The sequence below is a fragment of the Macaca nemestrina genome, chromosome X (genome assembly GCF_043159975.1).
Source record: "Macaca nemestrina isolate mMacNem1 chromosome X, mMacNem.hap1, whole genome shotgun sequence".
Classification (NCBI taxonomy): Eukaryota; Metazoa; Chordata; class Mammalia; order Primates; family Cercopithecidae; genus Macaca; species Macaca nemestrina.
In genome coordinates, this window is record NC_092145.1 from 85,240,289 (window position 1) to 85,252,446 (window position 12,158).

Consider the following 12,158-nt stretch of genomic DNA (forward strand, 5'->3'; position numbering starts at 1 on the left):
GATGACACTCTTCCCTAAATCCCTGAGTTGCATTCTTACAATATCCAGATACCCCAAATTCATAGACCATAAAGGTAAGAAGATGGCTCTTCCAGGCAATAAAGGCCAGCATGGTGGACATGGAAAAAGTCATTGCTAGGGTGATCTGGGACAGAAGCTGAGGTAGCTGTTCTGAGCAGGAGTTCTAGGCTAGGAGAGGTCAGCCAAGAATATCAAAAGTGGAGAAGAATGTATCTGCGTGAGAATCAGTTAGGGAGGGAGAGATTTCTGCGCATACTCACAGTAAGGACTGAACAAAATTATATGTAAATAACTACTCTCTTCCCTTACCATGCTTTGGACTTGTCTATTATGGCATTTTGGGTCTTCAAGGCTGCCCTACTGTCCTGGAACCTTTCCTTTTCTTGGACTTCCCTGACTGCACTTTGGAGCACCCCCTCCCCACATTGGGCCAGGTCTGCGCTGGCCTGCAGGGAGGTAATGCTGGCCTGGGACTGAGCAGACTCCAGACATGACTGCCCACCGATCCAAACCTTTTAACCCAGGAGCTCCTAGTCCAGGCTCCAGGTTTTTTAATCGGCCTCTGCTGCCCCCACATGGTAACTGAGGTTATTTTTCCTCACCTGAGGTGACTTCTGATGAAAGGTTGTCAGAATCCCAAATTTCTGGCCACTTTCTCCAGCTCCTTGTAGCCACCCCCACCCCCTCTGCAGTGCTTCGGGAATGTTGCTCTCTCTTGAGACAGGCAGGACGAAACTCAGTCAAATCTTGGGACTGATGAGGTTCGGGGTCATGACTGGGAGGTGGTGCTGCTCACTTCAGCTCATCTGGGGATGCGGGAAGTCATAGGAGAAGGAAGGGGTTCAAAACACTGGAAACAGGATGACTTCTCTTACACTCTCAAAAATCATCAGTCTAAAACCCCTAAGATCCCCAAGCAACCATGTCATGAGGAGCATGACCCTTCCCAAGTTATTCCTCAAAGCTAATCCAGAAACCATGACTCAGCTTCTATTGCTCTTTGCCTGGTAGCTCTGATAGGTCAGAGGTGGCCCAGACTTTCCACCCTCTGTGCCTTGCACACCTTTGGACATTAAAACATGGATGGAAAAGGAAGCAGGATTTTGATCAGATACAAAAGATGTAGGCTTCCCCCACAGAGCCCAGGGAAATGTCCCATTGCTGTCAGAGAGAGTACCACTCTACCCACGAAGCCAGAAAAATGGGGTCCAAGGCCAAGGTTGATGGCCCAGGTAGAAGTAAGAAAAGAGGTTTAGAGGATATATGCCTCTCAGACTATGAACTAGAAGAGTGAGGTTGTTACCAGCATCCCACCTACCAGCTTGAGAATCTGGTGGGAAGATGTCACCTAAAAGTAGATCTAGGCCAGGCACGGTGGCTTGCGCCTGTAATCCCAGCACTTTGGGAGGCCAAGGCGGGCAGATCACGGGGTCCACAGATCAAGACCATCCTGGCTAACATGGTGAAACCCCGTCTCTACTAAAAATACAAAAAATTAGCTGGGCGTGGTGGCGGGTGCCTGTAGTCCCAGCTACTCGGGAGGCTGAGGCAGGAGAATGGTGTGAACCCTGGGAGGTGGAGCTTGCAGTGAGCCGAGATTGTGCCACTGCTCTCCAGCCTGGGCGACAGAGCAAGACTCCATCTCAAAAAAAAAAAAAAAAAAAAAAAAAAAGTAGATCTAGTGACTTTTGTCCTGGGCCCCAAGTCCAGCCCTTAGCATGCTGGGAAACTGCTGCTCATCCTCACTTTGGGCTCCTTTCTTTGAATATCCCTTCCACAACTCCTTCCTGTATCTGAGACCACTATCTCATTCCAGAGGCAGAGCAGGACCTGTCTAGGGGCCGAGTCAGAACTCTGGGAGTCACAATTGAATTCCTGTAGGTCTTTACATGTATTATTTCATTAATCCTTATAAAAATTCATGAAAGATGAATTATCATTTTTACAGATGAATAAACCAAGGAAGGCTCTGAGAAGTAAGATGATTGCCCAGGATCCCACAGCTAGTTCTTGGAGGAGTCTCTTATACATTTATCTGGCTTTAAAGTTAGGATTCTTATAGACTATTACCTTTTTATTGCAGTCCCTTCTCTCCCTGATTCTTTATATCCAACCAGATGCCAAATCTATAGATTCTATTTTATAAATATCTCCTAAGTCTGCTCCCTCCTTTCTCCCTCTCTTCCCCTCCCCTCTTCCTGTCTTCTATTTCTCTTCTCTTCCTTTCTTGAGTCACTTGTCTCCTGTATCTTCTCTTAACTGAGGTAAAATTTACATACAGTGAAGTGCACATATCCTAAGTGTACAACTCAGTGAGTTTTAATAATGTGTGCTCTCTATTTCTACCACTCAAAATCAAGATGTAAAATACTTCCATCACACTTGAAAGTCCTCTCATTTTCACTTTCAGTTAGTCCTTGGCCCACACAGGCAATGATGGATATGGTTTCTGATGCTGTGTATTACTTTTCCTGTTCTAGAATCTCATATAAATGAAACAACACAGTATATACTCTTTGGGGTCTACTTCTTTTGGTTTTATGACGTGTTTTATATTCTACATGTTTGTTTATCATATACTTCATTCTCTTTTTTTGCTAACAGCTACATTGAGATGTGATTTACATACCACACAATTCACCCATATAAGTGTACAATTCAATGATTTCTAGTACAGTATATTCACAGAATTCTATAACCTTCACAACAATTGATTTTAGAAAGTTTTTATCATCCCAAAATGAAACTCTATACCCCTTAGTCATCAACCTCCAGCCACAACCCCTGTCTCCACGCCTAAGCAACCACCAATCAATCTACTTTTTGTCTCTATAGATTTGCCTATTATAGACATTTCATATAAATGGAATCATATAACATGTGGTCTTTTGTGGTTGAGATTTCTTTCACCCAGCATAATGTTTTGAAGGTTCATCCATGTTGTAGCATGTATCAATACTTGATTCCTTTTTATGGCTGAATAATATGCCATTGTAGGGATATACCACATTTTGTTTCCACTTTTGACTAATATGCATAACGCTGCTATAAATAATCATGTACAAGTCTTTGCATGGACATATATTTTCATTTCTCTTGGATATATACCTAGGAGTGGAATTGCTGGATCATGTGGTGAGTCTGTGTTTAACTTCTTGAGGCACTGCCAAACTCTTTTCCAAGTGGCTGCACCATTTTGAGGCCCAACAGAAGCATATGAAGTTCTGATTTCTCCACATCCTCACCAACACTTGTTAATATCTGACTTTTTGATTATGGCCACCCTATGGTTGTGAAGTAATACCTCATTATGGTTTTGAATTTCTTTCCCTTTTTTATTGCTGAATAGTATTTCATTGTATGGACATACTACAATTTATTTATTCTCCTGTTGATTATGGACATTTGGGATGTTTTAAATTTAGGACTATTATGAATAAAGATGCTATAAACATTCTTGTAGAAGTCTTATTGTGGACATAAATTTTTATATTTTTGGGGTAAATATACAAGAGTAGAATAGCTGGGTCATAGAGTAGGTGTATGTTGAACTTCACAGGAAAATTCCAAACTCCTTTTCAAATCATTGTATCTGCTACCATGTATGAAAGATCCAGTTGTTTCACATCTTCCCTAACATGTGGTATTATTAAACTTTTTATTTACCATTCTGGTTGTTGCTTGGTGGTTTCTTGTGGTTTTAATTTGCATTTCTTCAGACCAAAGATGTTGAACACCCTTTATCTGCTTATTGGCCATTTATGTATGTTTTTCTGTGAAGTATCTGTTCAAGTTTTTTGCCCATTAAAAAATTGGGTTGTCTGTCTTTTTGTTACTGATTTATATAACAGGGTTTCTCAATATAATACTATTGACATTTTGGGCCAGATAATTCTTCGTTGTGGGGGTCTGTCCTGTGCATTGTAGGGCTTTAAACAGCATCCCTGGCCTCTGCCTACTAGATTCTACTAGGAAAATACCCCCTCCAGTTGTGACAACCAAAAATGTCTTTAAACATTGTCAACTGTCCCCAGGGAACAAAAATCACCCCCAGTTGAGAACCACTGATTTATAAAGATTTATATATTCAGGATACAAGTCCTTTGTTAGATATCTGTTTTGTGAACATTTTCTCCTAGTTTGTGGCTAACTTTTAAATTTTCTTAATGATGTCTTTTGAGGAGCAGAAAGTTTAGATTCAGATTAAGTACAAGTTAGTAATTTTTCTTTTATGTTTAGAACTTAAAATAATATAATATTTCTTTTATGTTTACAACCTAGCACAATATCTGGGAGAAGGCTCTCGTTATGGTGGGATCCTCCTGGCTACCAGTGCCACCTGCTGCTTGGTATGAAAGGGAATCTCTTGCCCTGTGGAGAAGAACAGTGTTTCCTGGCCCAGTGCTTCTTGCAGCATGATTTCCCTGTCTGCGAGAGACTGAGAGTTCCTCCAGCTCCAGACAGGTTGTTGCAGTGGAATTTTCCCTGTTGATGCCCCTGGACCATATCTCTTGGTGGGGCAGGGGAGTCTCAGATCATGGAGACAAAGAGGTTTCCAGTTCCAGGTTGTTTGATATGATATGGTCCCCCTTGCTGGTGCTTCCAGTTGCCCATTGTCTCTCCCTGAAAGAGGGGGTTCTTGGACATGGTGAAGCAGGAGAGGCTTCCACTGTCCACATATTGTCAGAGGGAATCCCCACTGATCCCCCTTGCCAGTGCTGCCAAGTTCACCTGGGGTTGTCGTTGGGAATCCTGTTCCATCTGGGAAAGAAATGAATCTACCTGGGATACCTGTTGCTAGGTTGAGGTCAATTGCTGATAGGCCTGGGTCTACTTCTTCTGTTGGGTGGGGGATTGTTAGATACCCTGCTGCATCTTTCCTCAAGTCCTTAGGTCCCAAACTAGTTCATCATCCTCTTTTCACCGTGCATAGCTCTCTTTTGGTTGCCTCTTGCATTGTTTCTAGGATTATAGTTGCATCCAGCAGGGAGAGAATGGATGAATGAATGAATCTACACTATCATTCCTCAACTGGAAGTCTAGATAAAATGTTTTAAAGAACCAAGTAAGTTTTCCATTAATAAAAAATGTAATTATTGATGTTAAAATTTAATGGAAGGGTTAAGTAGCAAATTAGATGGAAATAAAGAGAAAATTCATTATCTGAAATGCATAGCTGAAGAAACTGCTCAGAATGCAGCAGCAGCAGAGAAAGAGATAGGAATTGTAAAGGAGAAATTTAAAGATATGGAAGACAGAATGAGAAGATATAATTGCATTTCTAGATGGAGAGAATGGAGAAAATGAGAGAGAAGCAAGATCCAAAGAATAATGGCTGATAATTTTTTGTTGTTGTTGATGAATGACATGAATCATTAGATTCAAGAATTACAACTGCCCTGCCAATCCCAGGCAGCACAAATACAAAGAAAGCCTCACATAGACATATGGTGATAAAAAAGATAGAGAATATCTGAAAAGAAGCCAGACAAAGATGATGGATTACCTCCAAAGGAATGACTCATAAACAAAGAGAAGACTTCTCAAGACTGCTCTTCTGCCTTTGTGAAGACTTCTCAAGACTGCTCTTGTAGTCTTGAGAAGTCTTCACAAAGTCAGAAGATAAGAGAATAATACTTTCTTTCTTTATTTGAAGTTTTTCTTTCATTATACTTTATGTTCTAGGGTACATGTGCACAACGTGCAGGTTTGTTACATATGTATACATGTGCCATGTTGGTGTGCTGCACCCATTAACTCGTCATTTACGTTAGGTATATCTCCTAATGCTACCCCTCTCCCCCTCCCACCACCCCACAACAGGCCCCAGTATGTGATGCTCCCCTTCCTGTGTCCAAGTGTTCTCATTGTTCAATTCCCACCTACGAGCAAGAACATGCAGTGTTTGGTTTTCTGTTCTTGCGATAGTTTGCTCAGAATGGTGGTTTCCAGCTGCATCCATGTCCCTACAAAGGACACAAACTCATCCTTTTTTATGGCTGCATAGTATTCCATGGTGTATATGTGCCACGTTTTCTTAATCCACTCTGTCACTGATGGACATTTGGGTTGATTCCAAGTCTTTGCTATTGTGAATAGTGCCGCAATAAACATAAGTGTGCATGTGTCTTTATAGCAGCATGATTTATAATCCTTTGGGTATATACTCAGTAATGGGATGGCTGGGTCAAATGGTATTTCTAGTTCTAGATCCTGCGAATCATACTTTCAAAGTGCCAAAGGAAAATATGTCAAACTAGAAGATTAGTGTTTGACAAACTAATATTTAACAATAAGAGCCAAATAAAGACATTTTCAGAAATGTAAAATCAGATCCTCACTAAAGGATTTTTTAGAATAATCTCCAGAAGGAAGAATTAGATGAAAGAAAAAATAGTGGGCAAAGAAATTTGTGAAATTTAGATAAGCATAAACAACCATTACCTATATGAAACACTAAAAATAGTGACTAAGTTGGGGGAATTTATAAAAGGGTGGAACTAAATTACTTATTAAAAATAATAAGTAAGTGGGGAAGAGGTGGTAGTGATGGACATTAAAGCATTAGAAGGTCTTTGTATCACTTAGGAGGAAGCTAGAGATATTGATTAAACTTGGTTTAAGTATAAATGGTAAAATTTAAAGGTAACTATTAAAAGAATAGAAGTAACAGACTCAATGCAATACCTATAAAAATACCAATGAGATTATTCACAAAAATAGAAAAACGATCTTAAAATTTATATGGAAAGACAGAAGACCCCCAATAGCCAAAGCAATTTCAAGCAAAAAGGAACAAAGCTGGAGGTATTACAATATCTGACTTCAAAATATACTACAAAGCTATAGTAACCAAAATAGCCCAGTACTGGCATAAAAACAGACATATAAACCAATGGAACAGAATAGAGAACCCAGAAATGAACCCATGCATTTATAGCTCACTGATTTTTGGCAAAGGCTTCAAGAACACACATTGGGGAAAGGGCAGTATCTTCAATAAATGGTGTTGGGAAAACTGGACATACACATACAGAAGCGTGAAACTAAACCTCTATCTCTCACCATATACAAAAATCAACTCTAAATGGATTAAATATTTGAATGTAGGCTCCCCAAGTTATGAAACTACTAGAAGAAAATGTAGGGGAAGCACTTAAGGCCAGACATTGGACTGGGCATGGATTTTTTAAATAAGACCTCAAAAGCACAAGCAACAAAAGCAAACATAGACAAATGGGATTACATCAAACTTAAAAGCTTCTGCACAGCAAAGGAAACAGTCAATAAAGTGAAAAAAAAAAAAACAGTCTACAGAATGAGAGAAAGTATTTGCAAACTATGCATCTGGCAGGGAGTTACTACCCAGAATATATAAGGAACTCAGCTCAATAGCAAAAAACAAATAATGAGATTAAAAAATGGCAAAAGACTTTAATAAACATCTCTCAAAAGAAGACCTACAAATGGCCAACAGATACATGAAAAAATGCTCAACATCACTAATTATCACAGAGAAATTAAAATCAAAACCATAATGAGATATCACCTCACCCTAGCTATAATGGCTGTAGTTAAAAAGACAAAAATTAACAAATGCTGGTGAGGATGCGAAGAAAAGGGAACTCATACACTGCTGGTAGAAATGTAAATTAGTACAGCGACCATGGAAAACGGTATGAAAGTTTCTTAAAAAATTAAAAATAGAACTACAATATGATCCAGCAATCCCATTACTGAGTATACATACAAAGGAAATAGAATCAGTATGTCAAACAAAGATATCTGTACACCCATGTTTATTGCAGCACTATTCACAATAGCCAAAATATGGAATCAACCTAACTGCCCACTTGATGATGAGTGGATAAAAAAAAAATGTTACACACACACACACCCCCGACACACACACTATTCAACTATGAAACAAAATGATATCTCGCCATTTGTGACAACATGGATGAACCTGGAAGACATAACATGAAATGAAAAAAAGTCAGAGACAGAAAGACAAAAACTGCATGATCTCACTCATATGTGGAATCTAAAAAAAAAAAAAGAATGATTTAATGGACGTAGAGAGTAGAATAGTGGTTACCTGGAGCTGGGGAGAGGAGACAGGGGTTGGGGGTGGGGGAAACTAGAAGAGGCTGGTCGATGGGCACAAAGTTATAGTTAGACAGGAAGAAAAGTTCTGTTGTTCTGTTACACAGCACGGCGACTATAGCAAATAACAATGTATTATAATTTTTAAGATAGCTAAAAATTAATAGGTACAATGTACACTATTTGGATGATGGTTACACAGAAAACACAGACTTCACCGTTAGGTAATATATCCATGTAACAAAACTGCACTTGTGCCTGCTAAATCTATAAAAATTAAAATTAAAAATTAAAAAGATAGCTAGAAGAGAAGATTTTGAATGTTGTTAATACTTATCAGAAATTATAAATATGTTTAAAGTGATGGATATGGTAATTACCAATTTGATCACTATACTATGTATATATGCATTGAAACATCACATTACAACCTATAAATATGTGCAACTATTATGTGTCAACTGTAAATTAAAATTTTGTAATTTTATTACGTTATTTGTCTATTGTAAATTTAAAAATTTTTAAAGAATAGATAAAGCATAAAACACATAAAACAGTAGAAGGAGAAACAGAAAAACAAAAACTAAAGTACTTGCAAAGAAAACAGAAAAAATGAAAAAAAGATAAAAATCAAGGTAAATATAAAGCATTAAAGTACATGATATGACTAAATGAATAGTATGTCAGAGAAAGGGCAGGACATCTGGCTTCCCAGCGGGAAACTTCATAGTGCCAGCAATGAAAGAGAGAATTAAATGTGGGTGATGTTGAGAAAGGCAAGAAGATTTTTGCTCAAAAGTGTGCCCAGTGCCACACTGTGGAAGAGGGAGTCAAGCACAAGCCTGGGCCAGACCTCCATGACCTCTTTGGATGGAAGACAGGTCAGGCTGTTGAATTCTCTTACACAGATGCCAATAAGAACAAAGGCATCACCTGGGGAGAGGATACACTGATGGAGTATTTGGAGAATCCCAAGAAGTACATTCCTGGAACAAAAATGATCTTCACTGGCATCAAGAAGGCAGAAAGGGCAGACTTCTAAGCTTATCTCAAAAATGCTACTAATGAGTAATAACTGGCCACTACCGAAGGTCTTTTCTGCATCTATTGAGATAATCGTGTGGTTTTTGTCATTGGTTCTGTTTATGTAATGGATTATGTTTATTGATTTGCATATGTTGAACCAGCCTTGCATCCCAGGGATGAAGCCGACTTGATCATGGTGGATAAACTTTTTGATGTGCTGCTGGATTCGGTTTGCCAGTATTTTATTGAGGATTTTCACATCGATGTTCTTCAGGGATATTGGCCTAAAATTCTCTTTTTTTGTTGTGTCTCTGCCAGGCTTTGGTATCAGGATGATGACAAACAGACCTTCATGCTAAAAACTCTCAATAAACTAGGTCTTGATGGAATGTGTCTCAAAATAATAAGAGCTATTTATGACAAACCCACAGCCAATATCATACTGAATGGGCAAAAACTGGAAGCATTCCCTGTGAAAACCAGAACAAGACAAGGATGCTCTCTCTCACCACTCCTATTCAACATAATGTTGGAAGTTCTGGCTAGGGCAATCAGGCAAGAAAAATAAATAAAGGATATTCAATTAGGAAAAGAGGAAGTCAAATTGTCCCTGTTTGCAGATGACATGATTGTATGTTTCAAAAGCCTCATTGTCTCAGCCCAAAATCTCCTTAAGCTGATAAGCAACTTCAACAAAGACTCAGGATACAAAATCAATGTGCAAAAATCACAAGCATTCCTATACACCATTAAGAGACAAACAGAGAGCCAAATCATGAGTGAACTCCCATTCACAATTACTACAAAGAGAATAAAATACCTAGGAATCCAACTGACAAGGGATGTGAAGGACCTCTTCAGGCAGAATACAAACCACTGCTCAACAAAATAAAAGAGGACACAAACAAATAGAAGAACATTCCATGCTCATGGATAGGAAGAATCAATATTGGGAAAATGGCCATGCTGTCCAAGGTAATTTATAGATTCAATGCTATCCCCATCAAGCTTCCACTGACTTTCTTCACAGAATTGGGAAAAACGACTTTAAAGTTCATATGGAACCAAGAAAGGGCCCACATAGCCAAGACAATAAGCCAAAAGAACAAAGCTGGAGGCATCATGCTACCTGACTTCAAACTATACTACAAGGCTACATTAACCAAAACAGCATGGTACTGGTACCAAAGCAGAGATACAGATCAATGGAACAGAACAGAAGCCTCAGAAATAACACCACACATCTATAACCATCTGATCTTTGACAAACCTGACAGAAACAAGCAATGGGGAAAGGATTCCCTATTTAATAAATGGTGCTGGGAAAACTGGCTAGCCATATGTAGAAAGCTGAAACTGGATCCCTTCCTTACACTGTATACAAAAATTAACTCAAGATGGATTAAAGACTTAAATGTAAGACCTAACACCATTAAAACCCTAGAAGAAAACCTAGGCAATACCATTCAGTACATAGGCATGGGCAAATAGTTCATGACTAAAACACCAAAAGCAATGGCGACAAAAGCCGAAATAGACAAATGGGATCTAATTAAACTACAGAGCTTCTGCACAGCAAAAGAAACTATCATCAGAGTGAGCAGGCCACCTACAGAATGGGAGAAAAGTTTTGCAGTCTACCCATCTGACAAAAGGCTAATATGTACAAAGAACTTAAACAAATTTACAAGAAAAAAAATCAAACAACCCCATCAAAAAGTGGGCAAAGGATATGAACAGACACTTCTCAAAAGATGATATTTATGCAGCCAACAGACGTGTGAAAAAATGCTCATCATCACGGGTCATCAGAGAAATGCAAATCAAAACCACAATGAGATACCATCTCACACCAGTTGGAATGGTGATCATTAAAAAGTCAGGAAACAACAGGTGCTGGAGAGGATGTGGAGAAATAGGAATGCTTTTACACTGTTGGTGGGAGTGTAAACTAGTTCAACCATTGTGAAAGACAGTGTGGCGATTCCTCAAGGATCTGGAACTAGAAATACCATTTGATCCAGAGATCCCATTACTGGGTGTGTACCTAAAGGATTATAAATCACGCTAGTATAAAAACACATGCACACGTATGTTTATTGTGGCACTATTCGCAATAGCAAAGGCTTGGACCCAATCCCAATGTCAACCAATGACAGACTGGATTAAGAAAATGTGGCACATATACACCATGGAATACTATGCAGCCATAAAAAAAGGATGAGTTCATGTCCTTTTTAGGGACATGGATGAAGCTGGAAACCATCATTCTCAGCAAACTATCACAAGGACAGAAAACCAAACACCTCATGTTCTCATTCATAAGCCGGAGTTGAACAGTGAGAACACATGGACACGGGGTGGGGAACATCACACACCAGGGCCTGTCTTTGGGTGAGGGCCTGGGGGAGGGATAGCCTTAGAGGAAATACCTAATGTAAATGACTAGTTGATGGGTGCAGCAAACCAACATGGCACATGTATACCTATGTAACAAACCTGCACGTTGTGCACATGTACCCTAGAACTTAAAGTATAATTTAAAAAAATAAAAATAATTGGCCACTACCTCATTTTTACTGACAGATCTCATGAATTTTTTTATGTGTACCATAATTTAATAGATGTCAGACACCAGAATTCAGATCACGAATGACTGACAGAATATTTTCGTTGGGAAGTCCTGATTTAACTAACACTGGCTTGGAGTTAAATGAAGGTGATTTTTAAAATTTTAATAGTAATTCGAATTCAGTAAATGCTATCACTGACTTCCCCTTCTGAAGGTATGATTAGATTTGAATAGTAATGTTCAACTTTTCAATCTTAAACACTAGTGGAGATTGGTTTTATATTCAAATTTATATAAATGGTTACATGAATATATTTAAATACTGGGGAATCCCTTCACTGTTTCAGAGCCAAGTGAGACTCATCTGTGTTTTGTGTTCATTAGCCTCTTAAAGCAAGGTCTGAAGATAAGGTAGCAACATTTACTTATATTT

At 38.8% G+C, this 12,158-nt stretch overlaps 1 pseudogene; it reads left to right on the plus strand.

Moving 5' to 3' along the window:
* The first annotated feature begins 511 nt into the window (after nt 1-511).
* On the plus strand, nt 512-9,199 carry LOC112425733 (cytochrome c-like; annotated as a pseudogene).
* Nucleotides 9,200-12,158: the final 2,959 nt, after the last annotated feature.